A 24,284-nucleotide genomic window follows, 5' to 3' on the forward strand; every position below is an offset into this window, starting at 1 on the left:
CAACTCAGGTGAAGGGGGAAGATATTTCCCAGTAGCAAGAGTGCCATCAAAGGATGGCTATGTTGCCTTTTTCATATTGCTTTGGAAAGTGCAAATTTAATAGATTCGGCTTGAAATGTGAACTGAATCAAAGTTCTCACCTATTCCTTACAGGCATGTCTTTAAGTTCCTCCTGAATGTTAATAATGACTTAGAAAGACACACCTCAACACGGAGGGCATGCTGTAAATGGGGAACTGCCACTGAGAAGGCCATGTCGCAGGTCAACACCAACCACAGCACCACCGCCAACAGGGCCTCCCTTGCTGATTGTAGAGCTTGAGATGGTCAATCCTGGGGGCTTATGGCAATCCTACTTCCACTCCCTTGCTGGTACCTGGGAGTGCTTAGGATGGCAAACAGATTCCTGTCCACCAGCCTCTGCCAGAAGAGGGGAGTGCTGTTGGCAGAGATGGGGGAGAAATGTGATTCTGGTTGGATTTAAAAGTGAATTTACCTAATATGCGCTGCCCAAAATAATGTGCAAACTGAAACACAGCCATCCTTGAAAAGTTGCACTTCTCTGAATTTTGCAGTGTAGTTCTCCAGCCAAGTAAGGTGTACAAAAATGAATATACTAAAGTGTGCCTATAAATGCATATATGGGTGAAAATAGCATACAAAATCCATTATATTAGGGAAAACTGCTTTGTATATTAGGGACAATTGCATATAAAAATGTGCATAGGAGAAGAAAGTAGAAAGTAGAAGAAAGAAGAAGTAGAGCCAGTGTAGTGTAGTGGTTAAGGCAGCCTTTCCCGACCAGTGTGCCTCCAGATGTTGTTGGACCACAACTCCCATCAGCCTCAGCCAGCATTGCCAATGGTCAGGAAAGATGAGAATTGTGGTCCAACAACATCTGGAGGCACACTGGTTGGAAAAGGCTGGGTTAAGGTGTTGGACTATGACCTGGGAGACCAGGGTTCAAATCCCCACATAGCCATGAAGCTCACTGGGTGACCTTGGCCCAGTCACTGCCTCTCAGCCTCAGAGGGAGGCAATGGTAAACCCCCTCTGAATACCGCTGACCATGAAAACCCTATTCATAGGGTCACCATAAGTCGGGATCGACTTGAAGGCAGTCCATTTCCATTTTTCCTCTCTGACACCCCTCTTCTCTCTCTTTCTCTCTGACACTCCCTTTTCTCTCTTTCTTCCACTTCCTTTCCCCCTCTCTCTTTCAAAGGCCACAGGTTCCCCTAATGATCCTAATGATGACATTTATTTATTTATTTATTTAATTACATTTCTAGACCGCCCTATAGCAGAAAGCTCTCAGGGCGGTGTACAACAAATAAAATCACAATTAAAATATGAGCAAGTGTGAAAAATATAATACAATTATAAAAACATTAAACATGATAAAAATCCAAAATAGAATTGCCATTGAGTTTATAAATTAAAATCCATATTAGGTTTAAAATTAAATTTAAAATGTTTAAAAAGCCTGGGCGAAAAGGTAGGTTTTTACCTGGCGCCGAAAAGATAACAAAGAAGGCGCCAGGCGTATCTCGTCTGGGAGGGCATTCCATAGTTCAGGGGCCACCACCGAGAAGGCCCTAGATCTAGTTGTTGATCTCCGGGCCTCTTTATGAGTTGGGACCCGGAGAAGGGCCTTCGACGTCGAGCGTAGTGAACGGGTAGGTACATAGCGAGAGAGGCGTTCCACCAGGTATTGCGGTCCGATGCCGTTTAGGGCTTTATAGGTAAGAACCAACACTTTGAATCTGGCCCGGAAACATATCGGTAGCCAGTGCAGCTGCGCCAGGACAGGTGTTATATGGTCAAATTTCTTTGTCCCAGTGAGAACTCTGGCCGCAGCATTTTGCACTAGCTGAAGTTTCCGAACCGTCTTCACAGGTAGCCCCACGTAGAGTGCATTACAGTAGTCCAATCTAGAGGTTACCATAGCATGGATCACTGAGGCGAGATTCTCCCTGTCCAGATAGGGTCGTAGTTGGGCTACCAGCCGAAGCTGGTAGAATGCATTCCGTGCCACCGAGGCTACCTGAGCCTCAAGTGACAGGAGAGGATCTAATAAGACCCCCAAACTACGTACCTGCTCCTTTAGGGGGAGTGTAACCCCATCTAGGGCAGGTCGAACGTCAACCATCTGGGCAGAGGGCCCTCCCACCAACAGCATCTCAGTCTTGTTAGGATTGAGTTTCAGTTTATTAGCTCTCATCCAGCCCATTATCGCGGCCAGGCAGCGGTCTAGTACATCAACAGCCTCACCTGACGAAGATGAAAAGGAGTAGTAGAGCTGCGTATCATCAGCATATTGCTGGAAACGCACTCCAAAACTGCTGATGACCTCACCCAGCGGCTTCATATAGATATTGAAAAGCATGGGGGACAGAACTGAACCCTGCGGGACCCCATATTGGAGTACCCAGGGACTCGAGTAATGTTCCCCCAGCATCACCTTCTGGAGACGATTCCCGAGATAGGAGCAGAGCCACCGCCAAGCAGTGCCTCCCACTCCTAAATCCGTAAGTCGCTCCAGAAGGATACCATGGTCGATGGTATCAAACGCCGCTGAGAGATCAAGGAGAACCAACAGAGTTACACTCCCTCTGTCTTTCTCCCGACAGAGGTCATCATACAGGGCGACCAAGGCCGTTTCTGTACCAAACCCCGGCCGAAAGCCCGATTGAAATGGGTCCAGATAATCAGTTTCATCCAAGAGAGCCTGGAGTTGGCGAGCGACCACACGCTCTAGGACCTTGCCCAGGAATGGAACATTTGCTACCGGCCTATAGTTGTCCAAATTATCAGGGTCCAAGGAGGGTTTTTTTAGGAGCGGTCTCACCACCGCCTGTTTCAGGCAGGGTGGGACCACTCCCTCTCGTAAAGAGGCATTAATCACCTCCTTGGCCCAGCCGGCTGTTCCATTCCTGCTAGCTTTTATTAGCCATGAGGGGCAAGGATCCAGAGCAGAAGTGGTCGCCCGCACCTGTCCGAGCACCTTGTCCACATCCTTGAGCTGTACCAACTGAAACTCATCCAGTAAAACAGGACAAGACTGTGCTCTGGACACCTCATTAGGATCAACTGCTACAATAATGGAGTCAAGGTCCCGGCGGATGTTCATGATCTTATCAAGAAAGTGTCGCGCAAACTCATTACAGCGGGCAATTGATGGTGTTATTGCACTCACATGGGAGAAAGCCTTAAGTGTACTTTTTAAAAAGACTATTTTCCACCTTGGGTACAAAAATATTCTGGGCCAACCCTGAGCACTTTATACTACTTAGCATTTGCATAGTGTTTTGAACTGTGAAAAGTTCACAGTGTTGCAATGTGCATTATTTAGCTGTAATCTTTACAACTTCCCAGTCACAGAGCATAGGGCTGGCAAAGTGCTTTGCGCAGGGGTTGACAGCGTGGTGTAGTGGTTAGAGTGCTGGACTGTGACCTGGGAGACCAGGATTTGAATCCCCACACAGCCATGAAGCTCACTGGGTGACCTTGGGCCAGTCACTGCCTCTCAGCTTCAGAGGAAGGCAATGGTAAACCACCTCTGAATACCACTTACCATGAAAACCAAATTCATAGGGTCACCATAAGTCGGAATCAACTTGAAGGCAGCGCATTTACATTTTTATAGTAGGAGAAATGTGTATAGAAATGCTGACGAATATACAGGAGAACTTTTTTTTAAAAAAAATTGCCAAGTGATGTGGAAATGTGGAGAAATGCTCTTAACTGACATAGTTACCCATCCCTAGCTGCTGCAGCAGGGTCTGCTCTGCAGAAGCCCTGAGCCCTGCCTAGGCTCATTCATTCATTCATTCATTCATACATTCATTCATCATTTTATTTGTATGCCACCTTTCCATAAAAAAAATGTGCTCAAAGAGGCTTACAACACGGTGAACAGAAATACATCTCAAAAACAACAACTGCAAAAACAATGTCCTAACAACAAAAAATAATAAAACAGTAACATAACAGCAAATATAACAGCAAACGAAAGCAAGGTTTCAATATGATGAACATGACAAGATCACATCTCTTGGCAGGCAACATTACACTTTCTGGCAATAGCAGAAATAAGAGAATTTTGACAGTTTCACTTGGCTCCGTGGAAACGCTAAAAATCCCATGATGTTACTCAGAATCCCAGTTCGGCAGCAACTTCTTATCAGGCTTTCAACGGCAGGGGGTGGTAGGGAAGTTGGAAAGCCCTCTCCCATGATTTGCTTTGAACCCCTGAAAGTGCTCTGCAAATGTTCAGCAGCAGCAGTAGCGCTGCTCTAAAAAGCTAGGAAAGCCTCCTTTGCCTGACACCATCAATGTTAGCCTGGTAAGGGTTGGTAACCAGCTGCAATGTGGAGCAGGCGCTCGACAGAGGAAACACACAGCGATGCGGTGCCTGCTGGGGCAAAGTGTGGTTGGTGGGATCAAACTCACCCACAGGTCTGCTTAGGTTGGTGGTAAGTTTTATGTGGGGCTACCTTTGAAAACAGTTTGGAAGCTTCAATTAGCGCAGAATGCAGCTGCCCAGCTGTTGACAGGTCTGAGGCAAACAGGTCATATAATGCCAACTCTGTTCCAACTACACTGCCTGTATGCTTCTAAGCCCAATTCAAAGTGCTGGCTTTGGACCTTTGTGGCTTAGGACCCCAGTATCCTTTGGTACCCCTCTCACCATATGCACCTGCCTGGACTCTTAGATCTTCTTCTGAGGCCCTTATCCAGGTCCCCTCTCTGAGGGAGGCTTGGAGGCTGGTGACAAGGGAGAGGCCCTTCTCAGTTGTGGCTCCCCATTTCTGGAATGCTCTCCCTAGTGAGGTCTGCCTGGCAACTTTGTTTATATCTTTTCGGTGCGAGGTGAAGACTTACCTTTCCCCCCCAAGCATTTGACCGACTGAGACTATGCTGTTTTTATTATTACTATGTTGCTAAGTTTCCTGTTATGGGGACTGATGTTATTCAGTTCTATTTGGGTTGTTAATATTTTGTAAGTTGCCTGGAGACTTTTGAATTACAAGCAACTAACAAGTCATCATAATCATCATTATGGATGGAAGAATCTGTCAGTTTTGGTTCTCTTCATTACTTGTATTTCCAGCCCTTCAATTCAGGCCTCCGTATTTCTGCAGCAATTTGCAAACGGTGTTTTGCAAAATTCTCATGAAAATTCTTCAACATTTTAGTACGCGTTTCACCTAAGAAACACATATTTGCCAGTAGTTTTGATAAATGTACACATATTTGCAAGCAGTTTCTCCTAACATGATCCATTTTTGTACATCACAAATATATTAATCTTTATACACATTTTCTCCTAATCTATGCATTTTTGTAAGCACTGGTTGGAGAACTGCATTGCATAATTTAGATAAGTGTGAATTTTGAAAGATGGCCGTGTTTCGGTTCTCAAGTTGCTTAGTAATGGGCGGATTCTGCTTGAAATGCAAACTGAATTGAATTTCTTCATTGCATCACTATCATCTCCCACTGGTGGTTCCCCCTCTGGTGGTAGAATGTGGAACAGTCCAAAACAGTGTTTCAGGGGAAGGGGAGGTGTGCAAAGGTCTTTGGATCCACTGGATATAAAGCCCCCATTCCCATCCATGTAAACTGCAGTGTTGGAAAGGTGGCTCTGTGGCTCTGGTTCACCACACCAGCTGCCACTTGCTGGGTAAAGAGAATAGCAAGGATGAAATGCTTCTGCGGGAAACAGTCTGCACTCTGAGAACTAGTGATATGCTTTTCTTCTTTCCTTTCTGCATGTCAGGCTATGCATTTGTACCCCCAAGTGTATCCTACTAACCTCTGTGGGCCCTAGATCTTTGCCAGCTTCCCTTGCACCACCACCCCTGGAACCAGCCATCAGCCGCAGGAAAGGGGACAGGGGAAAGGAAATAGCCCTCATTTCATCTGCATGTTTACTGTGGTCAACAAATAAGTAAATAAATAAGGCGAGATGTATTTGAAAAGTCACCTGCCCAGAAAGAAGAATAAACAGCTCTATAGTTTGGCCTGCATCCAGCTAAGTTATATGCAGTGTAGACCCATTAGAATTAATGGACCCGAGTGAGACATGACCGTTAATTTCAATAGGTCTGCTTTGAGTGAAACTAACTTTAGATACAACCCTCTCTGTTCTTCTTGCTGGCTCTGCAGGAAGGTCCTCAAATGATGTGGAGGGTGATGAATCTAATCCCTATACACATTTCCTGGAATGAGCGTCCTCTGTCAGTTTGCTCCACTGTTAGGGAAGAGTTAGAGGAGAAGTGCATGGATGCAATAAACAGAAAAGTACTGGGGTTAAGGATGAACATAAGAACATAAGAAGAGCCTGCTGGATCAGGCCAGTGGCCCATCTAGTCCAGCATCCTGTTCTCACAGTGGCCAACCAGGTGCCTGGGGGAAGCCCGCAAGCAGGACCCGAGTGCAAGAACACTCTCCCCTCCTGAGGCTTCTGGCAACTGGTTTTCAGAAGCATGCTGCCTCTGACTAGGGTGGCAGAGCACAGTCATCATGGCTAGTAGCCATTGATAGCCCTGTCCTCCATGAATTTGTCTAATCTTCTTTTAAAGCCGTCCAAGCTGGTGGCCATTACTGCATCTTGTGGGAGCAAATTCCATAGTTTAACTATGCGCTGAGTAAAGGAGTACTTCCTTTTGTCTGTCCTGAATCTTCCAACATTCAGCTTCTTGGAATGTCCACGAGTTCTAGTATTATGAGAGAGGGAGAAGAACTTTTCTCTATCCACTTTCTCAATGCCATGCATAATTTTATACACTTCTATCATGTCTCCTCTGACCCGCCTTTTCTCTAAACTAAAAAGCCCCAAATGCTGCAACCTTTCCTCGTAAGGGAGTCGCTCCATCCCCTCGATCATTCTGGTTGCCCTCTTCTGAACCTTTTCCAACTCTATAATATCCTTTTTGAGATGAGGCGACCAGAACTGTACACAGTGTTCCAAATGTGGCCGCACCATAGATTTATACAACGGCATTATGATATCGGCTGTTTTATTTTCAATACCTTTCCTAATTATCGCTAGCATGGAATTTGCCTTTTTCACAGCTGCCGCACACTGTGTCGACATTTTCATCGTGCTGTCCACTACAACCCCGAGGTCTCTCTCCTGGTCGGTCACCGCCAGTTCAGACCCCATGAGCGTATATGTGAAATTAAGATTTTTTGCTCCAATATGCATAATTTTACACTTGTTTATATTGAATTGCATTTGCCATTTTTCCGCCCATTCACTCAGTTTGGAGAGGTCTTTTTGGAGCTCTTCGCAATCCCTTTTTGTTTTAACAACCCTGAACAATTTAGTGTCATCAGCAAACTTGGCCACTTCACTGCTCACTCCTAATTCTAGGTCATTAATGAACAAGTTGAAAAGTACAGGTCCCAATACCGATCCTTGAGGGACTCCACTTTCTACAGCCCTCCATTGGGAGAACTGTCCGTTTATTCCTACTCTCTGCTTTCTGCTTCTTAACCAATTTCTTATCCACAAGAGGACCTCTTCTCTTATTCCATGACCTTTAAAGGAACAAGGAAGTTATTTATTCAGTTGGGGAAACAAAGCTTCTTTTCTGAGTTCCAGGTACCCACTAATGGCCCACTGCCAGAGCCAATAAAAAAGTCAGCGCCTCTCCTTCCATATAAAGGCTGGAAGATGGAGACGAGCCTTTGCTAACTTGGTGCCTTCCAAATGTTTTTGGACTACAACCCCTTTCAGCCCCAGCCAAAACTTGGGCTGGTGGGAACTGTGGTCCAAAACATCTGAAAGGTGCCATGTTGGCAAATGATGATGCAGCTTGAACTCCACAGTGAGCAGAAGTGAGGTGGGGGGGGACTGAAGGAGGGGAATGGGATAGTGTTGTTACTCATAGGTTAAATGTATGTGTCATACAGTCAACATCCCAATAACACTCCAGTGACGCCACTGCCGATGTATAACACTCTCCAGTGCAATGATTTTTGTTTGATCACCCAATGTTCTCTTAGTTAACTATTAACCTGCCCTGTCGCAACTCACTTGATATCTCAGTATGTTCCCTTGAATGGTCCAAACTCTAATCAAGGACATGCAAAAGGAATGGACACCTTTTTTTTTAACCTTTCACTCTATTGGGGGTGGGCTGGAAAGAAAGGGGTCTCAATCGGCAATGAAATCTACAAGTCCCTGATCCCCCCCTTTTAGGCCAATCATTGTCTCCCTCCACCATATTCTTGGGGGGCGGAACAGTAGCTAAGGGGATCATCACAGAGCACAAGGGGGATGGGCCTCTGTAGCTCAAGCAGTGTGCCTGTTTTTTTTAAAAAAAAACCAGCAACCTCCTCCCCCTTCTCTCTCTCTCACACAAACTTATACAATGAAGCTTTCCCCGGTGCTATATTTCTATGCCAGGACTGCATTCCCCTGGTGTCAGAGTGTTGTTCAAGACACATTTATGTATTTTATTTCCAACATTTATATACTGCTTTATTGTAAAAAACAACAACAACCCTCAAAGCAGTTTACAGAAGGAATTAAAACAATAAAATTATTGGCAAAAACAGTTAAAGACGGGCATTTAAAAACATTCAAAATAATAACACCAACAATGAATTAAAAACAGATAAAAAACCTAATGCCTTCTGCATGCCTGGGTAGGCTTGCCTAAACAAAAATGTTTTTGGCAGGTGTCGCCCTAGGCTTCTGCTGGGAGGAAGGGCGGGTTATAAATTAAATAATAAATAAATAAATAAATTAAATGTTCCCTACCCAGGCTCCCTAAGCAAGGGAGGAGGAATGATTCCGTCATTTCAGCTGGACCTGGGAACACCATCTTTTAGTTAAGATTTCTATCTTGGTTTCCAATCAGAGAAATGTTTTTGTTTGAATTGTATGCTCCATGAATTGGTGCTTAATGTATCATGCTTAATGACATCACTAGAGTCCACCCCTGTGACATTACTAGGGCTCATCTCTGACGTCTCAGGGTTTGGGATGCTTCTGACCTGGCAAGCTTGCATGTGCCAGTAGCGGGTAGGGCCAGAGGTAAAAGCAGGTAGAACAACAAATGCAAATTTTACATTTGTATGCAAGGCTGGTTTCTATGCACACTCACACAACCCTGTGTATCCAGGCAAGCCAAAGACAATATCAGAGTTTAAGGGCACATTTCAAACAGAAAAAAAAAACGCTCCAGGAGGGCTGGTGAAGGGTGTGGCCTGTGGAGAAAGGGTGTAGCTCCTGGAGAGGGTCCCTATGGCCAGATGGAGAGACCTGGAGGGCTGCATTTGGGCCCTGGGCCTACAGCTGTATTTTGCACAGTGGATCCACAGGGAAGCTTTCTAGAATAATACCTGGATTCCAGTTTGGCAGGACTGCCATAGGCCTGATGAAACACTCTGGTGGGCACATTCTGTTCTACAGGATGCAGATGTAACAGGTTGATAATACCAATGCATTACCTTCCATGCAGTGCTCCCAGTATTTTACATGTTCTAACACCCTGCTTAGGAACTGTTTTTAGATAGTTCCTGGGGAAGGGGGATGATTTGGCTCAAATTGTGCTTTTGTTTTGGGTTTGTTCTCATGGAATGCTGTGTTCATTTCTTCAGGCTGGACACTGCATAGAAACACTGAGAAGGACAACTGTTGATTTCCTTTGCTTTGAAAAGTTTGGATCCAGCCATCCCAGGCTGTTACTCATCCAACAAACAAACCTATAAACTATGGAATTCATGTTTATAGCACAAGAAGGAGGGGGCAGGCTGCAGTTTATATACAACAGCAGGATATGCAGGGTTTAATCTAAACCAAAGCTCACAAGTTCATATTTCCTCTGGTATAGGAACAAAGAGAGAGCCAGTGCGGTGTGGTGGTTAAGGTGTTGGACTATGACCTGGGAGACCAGGATTTGAATCCCCACACAGCCATGAAGCTCACTGGGTGACCTTGGGGCAGCCACTGCCTCTCAGCCTCAGAGGGAGGAAATGGTAAAGCCCCTCTGAATACCGCTTACCATGAAAACCCTATTCATAGGGTCGCCATAAGTCGGGATCGACTTGAAGGCAGTCCATTTCCATTCCATAGGAACAAAGAGTTATTAAAACCCCTGGACCTGGAAGAGACTGTTGAGGGATTTTAATAAGCTGTATCAGTGGAGAATCAGGAGTTTTCCTATAACAGGCCCATATTATTATTATTATTATTATTATTATTATTATTATTATTATTATTATTATTATTATTATTATTATTATTATTATTATTATTATTATTATTATTGTTATTATTCAATAAGATTCTAATATCTTGTGTATGGCATCAGTCAGTTTATCCCACATGATACACAGAAGATCTGGATCTTGTCACATTTTGAATCTGGCTGATAAATGAATGTTTTGTTGCGCAGTGGAGTTAGCATTGTGAACATATCACAATGAAAGAAACATAAATTTTGTAACTTTGCCATTTGGTTTTGGTATGCTGTAAAAAGAACATTTTAAGATTTTTTAAAAGTGTGTGTGTGAGAGGGAGAGAGAGAGTGAGAAGGAAATACATATATGCTCCTTGGTCCTCCAGATGTTGCTAAACTACAATTCCCATCAGCCCCAGCAAGCATAGCCAATGGCCGGGGATGATGGGAGTTTAGTTCAGCAACATTGTTTCCCCCATCTAGGTTAGGAAATACCTGGTCTCTTGAAAGTTGGGGAACTCTCTATGTTTTTGAATGAGATACCCATCAGGCCAATGGAGGGAGTCCTCAATGGCAAATATTAACTCCAGAAGAGGGATTTCAATCAGGACTGCAGAAGAGAAGGGTTAAATTCTGCCTCCATGGCTGCTGTAATCTGCATACCCTCACCATCTGTCAATTTTGGTTCTCTCAGTTTCTCATTTTTCGAATCTTAAATTCCGTTCTCCACATTTCTGCAGCAATTTGACATTTTTTTTAAAATAAAATCCTCATGGTAAAGTGAATTTCTTCTAATAAATACATTTTTGTATGCAGCTTTCTAATTTTTTTGCAAGCAATTTATCCTAATATAATGCACTTTTGAATGTTATTTTCACAAATGTTTTCATTTTTATGTACACTTGCCCTTATGTACACTTGCCCCTAATATATGCATTTTTGTAAATGTTGTTTGGTTGGAGAACTGTATCACAAAATTTGGATCAGCGAGAATTTCAAAGGATGGCTGTGTTTCAGTTCTCATATTGTTTCAGAAAGTGTGAATTTGCTAAATTCGGTTTTGAATGCAAACTGGATCAAATTTATCCTCCATCCCTGCAGCAGAGACAAAGACACATTTAACTTTACATGTTGGCCTTTCTGCTGCTTTGTATATTTGCAAAATTCCACAAAGACACTTATAGTCTTAGTGGTCTCTAATCTAAAAGGAAACTAAACCCACTAATCTTGCCCCTAGAATTGCACTGGGAAAGAAGTTGGACTACAACTCCCATCGTCCCTGATCATTGGCTAAGTTGGCTAGGGATGACAGAACTTGTAGTTGTAGGCCAGCAACATCTGGGGAGGTTGAAAAATATTGACTCAGAGGATAGACTGGTTAGAAAACTGGACAAGAGATTTATTGCCTTTCTCTAACAAGCACAGAATAGACACAGGAAATGGCTCCACCCAGATACAACTAAGCCCACTGTCATCTAATGACTAAACCATATAACATTATGCCACCTGCCCAGTGACTGTTTTGGGAAGGCTACAGGGGGCGTGATTTGGATAAACTCAGTGAAAAGGGATGGACTTGTGGATTGTATTAAACCTTTCTACCTGCTCCCTTATTATTTGAGTGTTGAGGGGGGTGTATTACCAAACCAAATGTGTCAGAAGAGATTTCCCCTCCCTTCATGTGCAACCCATGTGAAGCAACATTTACCTTTATTGATTTTTCATCCCACCATTCCTCGAAGGAGCTCCAGGAAGCTTACGTGGCTTTCCCCCTTCTCGTTTTATCCTCACAACAACCCTATGAGGTAGATTAGGCCAAGAAACAATGACTGGCTTAGGATCACCCAGTGAGCTTCAGGGCTGAGCTGGGATTTGAAGATGGGTCTCCTAGAACCTAATCTGATACACTGTAGCTACTACATCACAAGGTGATTTGATGAGGATTTATGGGTAGAGGGAAGACCAGAGCAGAAGTCAAGCATTAGCAGCTGGTTCTGGGAGACGTGTGTGTGCATCTGCCAACAGGAAAAGATCTTTCTGCTGAGCAGTTGCACAACTCTTGGAGGAACGTAAAACTGGCCCCAAGCCAGGGAGCAGAGTCCGCTTGGCTGGGCCAAATGGCAGACTACAGGTGTCATGTTCCTACATAACCCTGGAGCCTGGAAGAAAACCCAGGTCCCTCCCTGACTCCTAGGTTTCCTGTACTAACCACTAGGATTTACTACCCCTTCTAAGAACAATATACAATGGCCCAGTGGATCCGGCTTCTCTTTTATCTACCCCCTCCCCACTTACTGTCGCTAAGATCCCACTCCCTGATTTGCCAGTCACCTTGTCTCCCTCAAAGAGAGACGCTGAAGCTAAACAATTTACATGATCATCTTGGGCCCTGCCTTCTCTTTCCCAGAAGACCTCACCTGTTCACTGTGCCATCCGGGGGGGGGGGAAGACATTGCAAAGGGGGATGCATCTGGAGAGGAAGTGGGCATGTTTCCAGGACTCTTATTTTTAGCTGCGGTGCTGGATGGAATGGTGGAAAGAGATCCTAGAAAGTGCCTCACACAAACATGAGTGTTTAAGAGGGAGGAAGCCAGACAAAGAGGGGCCAGGGTGGTGGTGGTTGGGGGCGCGCATGCCTTGGAATTCAGCAGGGGTTACGCAGCAGCCGTTGAACTTCTTCCTCCATTCAGGGGTGAGAAAAGGCAGCAAACATAACGGGATCAAACCAAATGGTCTGATATAAGCAGCTTCCTATGCTTTTAAGAGGAGGACAGTAGTTCAACAGCAGAGCACCTGCATTGCATGTAGAAGGTCCCAGTTTCAATCCACAGCTGGGAAACCCTGTTGTCTGGTATCCTGGAAAATTGCTGCCAGTCAGCTAAATGGACTAATGGTCTGACCTGGAATAAGGCAGCTTTCTACATTCCTGTGAATTTAGGGGAAGGGCAGCAGCTCGGTAATAGGGCCCTGTTTTGTATGCAGAAAATCCCAGTTTCAATCCCAAGCTGGAAGCAACTTCTGTCGAAAACCCTGAGGAGCTGCTGCCGGTCAGTGCATCCCATACTGAACTAGAGGGATCAATGGTTTGACTCAGTATAATGCAGATTCCTAAGTTCTTTGGGGATCCTACACACATCATCATCATCATCATTGCAGACAAGCTAGACAAATTTTGTTTCATCCTGTCCCAACCCTCCACAATTCCTCTTTTCTTCTTAGACATTTGATAAACTGTCCTGCCAAAACTCTTGAGTTAAGCATATTAATGCTGAAATCTACAGCTTATACATATTTGTTACTTAAGGCCTGTACCCATCAATTCTATCCTGTCAAGAATCCTCACCTCTGCATATTTTGGGTGTTCCTAACTGCTGTAAGCTATGATTTTGTGTTAGTTCCATGAGTCTGCATCCCCATAATTATTTGGTGTCCCCATGATTTCGCCTCTTTCTACCCATAATTAATCAAGATACAATCTCTCTCTCTCTCTCTGGTTATGCATATGCTATTCTAGATCTCCAATATTGGGGTAAAAAAAACCAAAAAAAACCTAGCCCTGGATTCTCATAAACACCAGCAGAGTCTCAACTGGTGATAATTCATTAGGAAAGGGACAGTGGCATTCTGATAGATAACAGAATGGAAATGGCAACTCAGCATCAGTGAAAAAAGCAAAGTCCATGGTCAGCGATTATGAGGAAATGAAGAATAAAAAAAGCTGCCAGTTATAGATAATAGTTCTAGATGTCAGCGTTAATATGCTTATCTCAAGACCTTTGGCAGGACAGTTTAGCAAATGCCCTTATATAAATCGAAGGTGTGGGTGCATTTGAAGTAGTCTGTGTCTACTCCCAGTCTCGCCATCTGTGTGGCTGCACAGCATGTGGATCACTGTCCATGGCACAGGTGGGCAGCCTGTGGCCATGGCCTAATTTTATGTGACTCTCAGTTTAATTTCAAAAGGACTCTGCAAGTGATCATTTCAGAGCTCTGACAAGAGTGATGCGCCCCTATCCTGGTTGCCTATTAGGTGTGGGGAAGAGGGAGAGAGAAAGAAGTGGGTGGCACTTTGAGAGAAGGAGAAAGAGGGTGGCAAAAAGAAAAGAGAGGGACAGAGAGAAGGGGTAGCAGAGAGTGAAAAGAGCTTGGCCCCACCCACTGCTGGCTTCAGTGCTGCCCACATTTGACAAGTGGCCCCTGACCAAACCCGGCAATCTAAGGATCAAAGTACACGTGATTAATTATTCTCTTGATACCCGATGGTCCCCAAGCGACTTACACAATGTTAAAACACAAACAAATAAAACACACTATAAAAACATAACAATAAACGACAACAATGCAATCGCAATAGCACCCACACACAAGAAGGCTTGGCAGCATATTAAAACAAAACATAGGCTTCGAAGTGCTTCCCAGGAAACGAAAACCAATTGCACAACATTTAAAGCATAAATATCCATAATTAAAATGCACAATAAATCACTTCCATTAACACATTAAAATACAAACATGCATAATTAAAATGTGCAACAAACAATTCCATTCAAACAACACAGGAATTAAAATGGGAGAGTTGGCTGAGCGTTCAAAAGAATGTCTGTGCAAACAGCTTCAAAAGCTGGTAGAATACCAGAACAGATGGGGGCCTCTCATAGTGCATTTGATTTCACAACGCCAGTATCATGAGTGAAAAAGACCACCTTGGTGCTACCGCAGGCTGGTAATCATCAGGCCATAGTAAGACAAAATGGGTTCCATTTGTTGATGTTAATGCTCTTACTGGGCAATGGAGCGGAAAACAATCACGTTGCTTGAGAAATTTCATCTCAGTCCTAATTCTTAGTCCTCAATTATCTTTTTTCTTCTTCATTGAGCTCTATAGATTGGGAATGACCCCTCCATGTACTGAAGTCTCTCTTTGAACACAATTTTAGCAAGAGTGGCTTTTTAATCCAATTCCTCCTCCGTTTCCATTGCTGTGGGCGTTTGTGGAATAATCATTTAGTTCCTTGTCCCCAACTCTTTGGTCTCCAGTGAAATTGACAACATTGGGGGGAAAGCCTTAACAATTTCCTGAGGTTTCCTCCCCCTCCCCTTCTTCCAAACTGCATGTGAAGAGAGCACACAGGTCAGTGCCCATAGTAATTCTTTTTTTCTTCTTCTTTTAAAAAACTAAACACTGAGGAGTGGTATATGAAATTGACAAGATCTTCCCTAATCTTCACCAGATACCAGAGATGAAATTAGCAAGGCATTCCCTTCCTTGAGTCAATTTCACCAGAGTTTAGAGAGAAAGGAAGTCACCAGTGAAATAAAAAAGGCCCATTAGATATCCCTGGTGCCTTATCTTCCTCTTTTCTGCCCCTCCCTATACTCGGCATTCCTCCCCCCCCCCCCGCTTAAGTAAGGACAGTTAGCTCATACACTTGTCAGAAGCACAACTGTAAACCTGCTTTAAAGAAGGAGACTGCTAATGGGGGCTGCATGCACCATGTATGAGTGCTTTCGCTTCAAGGATAAAACTCCCTTCCCACTGGGATAGACGTAAAATAATTCCATGGGGAATCCTAAGGGCACGCATGTTATTTAGACTGAAAGCTCAGAAAACAATGGGAGATTATTGTGATGCAAGCCTGTGGTCTCATCCCTCCCAGGTGGTGAGGAGGGCCTCTCTCAGGCTTGGATGTAGAGACAGGTTGAAAAACCATTATCCACATCCCTGTGCATGGTAAACATCAGAACAGAGGACAGCAGAGATAAATAAAGCATCCACCAAACAATGGGCTTTGTCAAGAGACAGAAACATCCTGTCTTGTTTTCTTTCCAGTAATCCTGCTTATTGTCCCATCTCTGAAACCGCACCCAGATATGTAAGGGGAAAATGTAATAGGGATCTGGGTGACGCATTGTCCTTGTAAATAAACTTGGCATCACAAAATTAGGAGTGGAAGTCAAGAGCCTTTTCTTCCAGGCCCCAAGCCTCTGGACATCTTTTCTCCTTAGAACTGGGAAGAAAACTCTAGAATCCAAAGCTGCCACCCCCATTGTTCAGTGATATGCTACATAGGTCTTTGCACCCCAACTCTCAAATTCTGCACCAGTTTTTACACAGAAAAGTAAATTATGTGCTGACACCACATAGGTAATTCTACCTAGGACAGTCGTCCTCTACCTAATGCCCTCCCAGTGTTTTGGACTACAACTCCCATCATCCATGACTGTTGGTAATACTGGTTGGGACTGATGGGGCCACTGGAGGACATCAGGTTGGGGTGTTAGGAGTTTTTGGTAGATATATATTGCAGTGGAGTGTAGAAAGAACTGATCTGTGAAGACTGGTTGTTGAAAGAATAAAGACACTTGATGTTTAGGACGAGTCATACATGCTGAAGCAGTCATGTGGCCTGCACTCAGGGAGCGATTAGTAACTAACTGAGAACAAACATAGGAAGAAAAGGGAGGAAGGGGAGGAGCAAATCCTACAAACATAACAAGCTCTTTAGAGGAGGAATCAGCAGAGGGAATAATAGCTTGCCTTTCTGGCTATTGCACCCCCTCCACTGGTTCAAGTCACTTATAATATGCATTGGTGCTTTACTCCCAACATGGGGAATTTATTTATTTATTTATTTATGAGATTTGTTAGACGCCCATCTGGCAGAGGTTAATCTGCCACTCTGGGCGACTTACAACCAAACACAAGTACATTTCATATAAGACTGATCTAGCAGGACAGAAGCAGTTTCAAGCAGCTTTGGAATGGTCCACACACAAAAATTGTTTTTCAAACATGCTTGAGAACAGAGCATGAAATTGCTGCTGAAATCTTGTGGTTATAATATTGTTGGGCATTCTCCACTTCCATGAGTGATGAGAAATTCCAGGCTCACCATTACAGACCCAGGTTTGGCTTCCTTTGCAAAAGGGATCACTGGGGACTTGGGAATTTTCACTTCGTTTACAAATATACCAGCAGAGGAACACAAGAAGCGGCCTTATACCAAGTCAGATGGCTGGTCTTTCTAGCTCAGTATCGTACAGTGACTGGCAGCAACTGAGCAGTGTTTCAAGCAGAGGACTCTCCAAGCCTTATCTGGAGACATCAGGGGTTGAACCAATAACCTTCTGAATGCAAAGCAGATGCTCTACCAGGCTTTTCTGGCTGCAGGATGGGGGGAAGGAGGGGATGGGATCCTTTTCTGCCATTAACTCCTTTATCTTAAGATGCAAGCCATTGTCTCTGAAGCAAGAAGCATGCTTTCCTTGCTGATGCAAGTATGTGTCATAGCAGGCATCATCTCAGGAGAGGCATCCCTTTCGATGTGAAAGAAAAGGAGGGAATGCCTCATGTGAGATGGTGCTTGCCACTTTTGCTTTTATGAAAAGGTCCATGTAGATCCGTTGACTGATTACTTGAGGACACCTTTCTGGTTAATTCAAAACAGGGGTGGGGGTCATTTTTCAGTCTGTAGGCTTGCCTTCCCTCCTGGGCAACCTTCTGGGAGCTGCATGCCACAGATGCAAGAGGCAAAATGTGGGTAGAGCAACAGATGTGACTTTGACCTTTGTCCGGTAGCTTGTATTCCAGCCATGCAAAAGTCAGAAGTTTCTGTGCACACACATACTCCCACAGCAATGAGGCTGATCCATTAGGGCAAGTGAGGCATTGCCCCACATAGACCAATCTGTCTTCAGGCAGCCCCTACCTACCTACTCCCTTACTTACAACCAGCCTAGGGGCTGGCCCCACCTGTTGGCCTCCTCCTTAATCTCAGTGTTGCCTTTATAGAAATCAACAGGGAGGTGCATATGGACAAAGCCAGAATTAGGGTAGAGACACCTTTGCTATTGTGCCAGTTCCAGTGCATCTGCACTTCTCTTTTCTGAAAATGGGGGCACACCAACCTAGTCAAATTCTGCCCCTTTTTTACTCTAAAACCTGGTCGGATCAGCTCGACTGTATTTTTTTGTTTTAATTCAGCTTCAGGCAGATTTTGCCACTGATTGGTAGATCAACCCATTGCCCCTCCAGGTGTGGCCCATAGAAACGCTTTGCTGTAGGCTCAGGTAGAGATAGTGATTGGCCCAAGACTTTGCTGTGGGCGGTCCTGAAAGGTCTGAAGTCAGCAAAAGGGAAGGGACGTGCGGCCCGCAGAGGGCAGAGTCACTTCAAAATGCAGCCATTCTGGCTGCTTTTGAAGCAACAAGCATGCCCACAGCCTTAGTTAACTCTGTCTTTTGTTGGTTCTCTCTCTGCCAGCTATTTGCTTTGGCTCCACCTACTTTTGGGCTCTTTGCCTCCCGCCTTACCTGTCCCAATAGGCACCAGCCTCCACTGTCCTACAGATCTGTCGACCCTCCATCCAGGCAAGCAAGGGCAATACCGTGGTTCAAAGACACTTTCCAACCAGGCAGAAGCATTTGAAATGGCAAAGAGCAGGTCCAGTGAGGGCTGTGGCCTTGGGAGAGTCTCAAGGACTAAACAGACAAAATAAAAGTTTTATTTCCTTGGTATTTTCTTATGAATGCTTTATATTGTTTTATGTAAATCTTATATATATATATATATATATATAAGAATAAAGTTTATTAGCAAGTATCAATAAGATGGCATTTGTTTTTTAAGTGAGTGCATGTAACCAAGTTCAGTAGTATCCATATTTATGTGAAGCAAGGGGTATTCAAGGTTAGTCCTACTCAGAGTAGACCCATTGAAGTTGACACACATAGCTAACTTAGGCCACATCCACAACAGACATTTATTCCACTTTAAACAGTGGTGGCTTCCCCCAAAGAATCCTGGGAAGTGTAGTTTGTGAAGGGTGCTGAGTGTTATTAGGAGACTCCTGTTCCCCTCACAGAGCTCCAGTGGCCAGAGTGGTTTAACAGTCAGCCCCTCTTCCCGAGAATTCTGGGGACTGGAGCTCTGTGACGTCTCCTAAGAACTCCCAGCGCCCTTCACAAACTACATGTCCCAGGATTCTTTGGGGGAAGCCATGAGTGTTTAAAGTGTAATAAATGTCTGGTGTGGATGTGGCTTTTGATTCATTTTAATGGGTTTATTCTGAGTACGACTTTGTTGAATACAGCTACAACAATTCAGCATGAACTGTGTTACACAGCAAGCCTAGAAGAGAGGAGTGCAAGCCGGGGGGGGGGGAGGTCCTGATTTCTCATCCGCAAAGATCTTCCTGGAGTTTAGTAAAATTGCACTAAAAGATCACCACTCAAAGGCAATAGTCTCTGCTGTCACACCCCCAGCAGGGAGTAGGCACGGGGAGGGCAAATATTAACTTCCATAAAGAGTGAGCAGCCCTTGCAGTTACTAGCAAGGGGAGAACAGGCGTGAGATTCTGGTAGCAACCATGAGCAAAAGGAAGCCTAGGCCACTACCCTATGACTTTCCAGTGATGGAAAGGACTTGTTTTTGTTTTATTAATGGTATGCAGCGGTGTAGTCATCTGAGGTCTTGGGGAGTCTTAGACCCCTTACCTTTTTGGGAGCAGGGTCCCAGCAGGGCCCCTATGTCTCTCGCATCTTACAAACCAATCAGCGTGAAAGGTGAGTGTGTTAGTCACTGAAAATAATCTTCTAACATGCTTCCTTCTCCTTTGCTGCTGATTGGGGCCAATCAGAGTATCCACACTTTTTTGCCCATGCAGCTTGATTTCAAATCACACGGGCAAAAATGGGTCAAGCGATAGCATTGTGACATCAGGTGATTGACAGGTGGGCAACCCCACCTGCCTATCAAACTTGACCCATTGGGATGTGCTGAGATAAGGATTAGACCCGTCAGCTGAGCCAGGTCCCCAATCCTGTGTTGGAGACTCTCAGCTGATTGTTGGGCCTTCCAAAATGCCCTGCCTAGGGCTTTGCACAGGACTTTGCAGGAACCACTAATCAGCTGACTGGTGATGCCTGCAAATCCCCTTTTGCAGGCCTAATGCAGCCCGTGGGCCAGAGGTTCCCCACTGCTGTTAAAGAGTGTCCGCTTATGAGTAAGTTCCAGTCATCATGATGGGTGGAGGTATTAATGCAGGATTGCCCCTCAATCGCCCCTTCTTAACCAGGTGTTGTTCCACGTGTTGGAAAAGGTTGGCGACCCCTGAATTGTACCACATATTTTTTTTCTGGTATGGAGATGGGTTCCATGTTGGGAAAAAAATGTATGAAAATCCTCTCAAAGGCACAATTTACAGTCCCCCCAAAAGCATGACACACACAGAGAGAGCTTGGAAAAGTTACTTTTTTGAACTACAACTCCCATCAGCCCAACCCAGTGGTCATGCTGGCTGGGGCTGATGGGAGTTGTAGTTCAAAAAAGTAACTTTTCCAAGCTCTACCACACACACACACAAAATCCTCCATTCAACATGAACTTGCAATGCCATATTCAGCTATTTTTATATATTCATTGTGTCCAGGAAAGGGAAAGAGGTATCCTTTGTTTTATGAACTGTTCTGCAGGCTTAGATACTGGCCCAAGTTGGTGGAGTTTGCTGTTATTAGTTTTAAATGCATAACTATTATGGAGGAAGGAAATATTTAGATTTACTGGTCTGTCGTATTATACAATTGTATAGAAACCATGCCAAGGTTATTGTAATTGTAAGTTAACTATTTCCTACCTTCCTTTTAAAAACATTCTTATATCAACAATAGTAGCAAGACAAATGGTATGTGCAACAAAATGTTGCAGCATGGAGATCTCTGGTATGTCACTCCATCCTTCTTCCACCTGGTTTTAGGTCCCCACTCCTACACTCATCACTGGCCTGTTTTGTTTTCTGTTCTCTCTCTCTCTCCCCCCCTCCAACTTCTAGGTTGTTGTTTTTTCTCTAAAGATCCTTTGTTTTTGCACTTCTGTAAACCTTGAGGTTCCCCCAAGATAGGTTCCCCACTTCCCTCTTGTTTGTAGGGATGGGGGACAATTTCAACTCAGTTTAAAGGCCGTTTAAAGGCCAATCAATCCAATTCCTACTTTTGAAACAATATGTGAAGTGAAACACAGCCATCTTTCAAAATTCACACTTCTCCATATTTTGCAATGCAGTTCAAAAATACATATACGTTGATAAAGTGTACATGAAAATGTATTTATTAGTGAAAGTAACACTCTACAACGATGCATCAAATTGTGTATATAAGGCAAAATTGCATACAAATGTGTATATTAGGAAAAATTCACTCAAAAGTTGGTGAATTTTCATGACAACTTTTTTAAAAAAAAAAAATCACAAACTTATGTTGGAATGTAGGGAATTGAACTTGATACTGGAAAAATGAGAGAAACCAAAATCAACAGATTCACCCTTCCCTAATTGTGTACGGAATGGTGCTGTTTCAACTATATAGGAACTGGCACCTGGAGAACTGCATTTGCTGTTATTTATTTATTATTGTTTATTTATTTATTATGTTTATGTCCCAGCTTTCCTCCAACAGGCTCAAGGTGCCATCCATCCAGACCTTATCCCAGTCTGCGTCTGTGTTGGAATTGCTTTTCAGTGTTTTTAAACCTTTTTTTAAACATGTTTTTAACCTTTTTTTAAAAAAAAGATGTCTTGAAAGCTTAAAAAATGTTTTTAAAGATGTTTTGCTTTAATGTATTCTAAAGTCCTTCTTTATGATGTTTTAAAGTGTTTTTAGTGCTTTCGTTTGCTGCCCTGGACTCCTGCTGGGAGGAAGGGTGGGATATAAATAAATAAATAAATAAATAAATAAATAAATAAATCCAAACATGGTTTTTCTCCTCCTGATTTTATCCTCACAGCAACCCTGTGAGGTAGGTTAGGCTGACAGACAATGACTGGCCCAAGGTCACCCAGTGAGTTTCATGGCTGAGTGGGGATGTGAGCCCTGGTCTTCCAGTTCCCAGTCCAACACTCTAACCACTACACATGATTACACATCCAAGAAATAGAATATGATAGCATTTCCTAAACAACATAAGGTTTTACTGTCTAGATAATAAGGTGACTTTGATTCTTTCACTTCAGAGTTTTAAATGGGGTTTAAAACCCCATTTTCTCTGATCAAGCAGTTGATAGATTTTAATCTGTTTTTATTTTGATGCTGTCTTTAATACTATTATTTATTAAATTTATATCTTGCCCTTCCTACCAAAAGAACCCCAGGGTGGCAATGCAATTATGTGGCTGCATTGTCTGTTTTTAAAATATATATGTATTGAATACCACTGTGGCAGGCCTTCCTCTGAAAGGTGGCTTATAAATTAAGTCAGACAGTCAGTTGCCAGTCAAGGCAAATTGATTAATTCAACTGAAAAATGGAAATGGGCTGCCTTCAAGTCGATCCCGACTTATGGCGACCCTATGAATAGGGTTTTCATGCTAATTTCTGATTTTCCCAATATGTGCAGCTTAGCATGAGGCCTTTTCAGGGTATGTGGGTAGAAAAATCAACTCAGCAAACAGAAAAAAAACCCAATTGCTTCCCACAATTACTTTCCAATTGCTTAGTTTAAATAGCAGCCAGTTAAAAAGCTTTCCCATGATTGTCCAACAGGAAGGAAAATCTAAAGGTCAGGAACAAGATTAGAAGGAGAGACTCTTGAGGAGGATTGAACAAACACACCCTAAAATATATATTTTTTCTCTGCCCTTCTCTATACCTGTTGTATGGAAAAGTGTGTTTTTCAGGTGGAATCTAAAACTGAGATACCTAATGCAGCATCAAAGCCAAGCTCAGAAGCTCACTGTCATTACCAAAGTAGTTCAGTTAATGAAGAATCAGAACACAGGGACAGACCACAGGTGAAAGAGGACTGTAGGTATAGGCAGTAGCGTAGTGGCAAATTCAGAAGGGCTGGGTCCCTTCATGATAGTCACAGCCATGCCTCTCCCCCTCTTTTTGCTGCTGGCTTGAGAATGAGATCCTTGTTAATACCTTCTCCTACAACAACAGACATCCTTAGGAGCCAATAAGCATGAAAGGGGAGAGTTTTAGCTACTGAAAAGAGTCTTCTCAGTGGTTGACTCACCTCTTTTCACTCTGATTGGCTCCAATCAGCAGGAAAAGACAAGGAAGCATGTTAGAAGACTCTTCTCAGTGGCTAACATACAACCTTTCGTGCTAATTGGCTCATAGGATGCTGGAGATATAGGGACCCTGCTGTGACCCTGCTGTCAAAAAAGTAGAGGGTCTAAGACCTGCTAAGACCCTGGACGACTACACCCCTGGGTATAGGCAAAGGAAAGCTTCTGAGTCCCAGTGGCCCATCTGTCCAGCATCCTGTTCTCACAGTGGGCAATCAGATATCCATGGGAAGCCTGCAAGCAGGACCTGAGTGCAAGAACACTCTCCACTCCTGCAGCTTCCAGCATTTGGTTTTCAGAAGCATATTGCCTTGGACTATGATGGAAGAGCACCAATGGCTAGTAGCCATTGATAGCTTTATCCTCCATGAATTTGTCTAATTCTCTTTTAAAGCCATCCAAGTTAAACTTGGATTATGTAAGATTATGTAAGATTCATGTAAATTAACACACTCTCTGGATGGAGGTGGAGTGGCGGGGACGGCCACTATCTTCCCCTTCCCTAGGCCTGACCCTCACACCCTCTCCACCAGAATGTGTGTGTCTGTTGGGGCAGAGGATTGCCTAGCGCCATGTGCCTCTGCCCCCCAATGTCCCAGGTGGAAATGTGGCTGCCCCACTTAACAAGGAACACCCCCCAATTTTTTTCTACATCTGCAGACCTTGAGGTTCTTCCATTTAAGCATGCTGATGCCACCCTCTTGTATCTCAGTGGCCCTGACTGGATATGCAGCCATCCTAGCCCAGCCCCTGAGGTGACAGGTAGTACATACAAAATGATAATCTGTGGAAATGCACATTTGAAAATGCATGCCTTAGAAATGTGCATTTGGAAATACACATCCACCTGACAGTGCAAGCACACATATACATTTTTCCCTGATAAGGCACATTTGTATAAGCTTTTCTGTCTCCCTCTCCCAGCCTGGCTTCCTGCTCCAGCCCCTTCCTTTCCTTCCCCCCAACTGGTGCCAGAGGGGTACGCGTCTGGGAGGAGGAAAGAAAATGGGAGAGAGAG

General features: G+C 43.9%; 1 long non-coding RNA gene across 1 annotated transcript in view; it reads right to left on the reverse strand.

Annotated features, from left to right (window-relative positions):
* Positions 1-24,284, reverse strand: part of LOC133370902 (uncharacterized) — a 50,890-nt gene that overhangs the window by 3,897 nt on the left and 22,709 nt on the right. The window lies entirely within an intron of this gene.

Source organism: Rhineura floridana, chromosome 15 (genome assembly GCF_030035675.1).
Source record: "Rhineura floridana isolate rRhiFlo1 chromosome 15, rRhiFlo1.hap2, whole genome shotgun sequence".
In the NCBI taxonomy this organism is placed as follows: domain Eukaryota; kingdom Metazoa; phylum Chordata; class Lepidosauria; order Squamata; family Rhineuridae; genus Rhineura; species Rhineura floridana.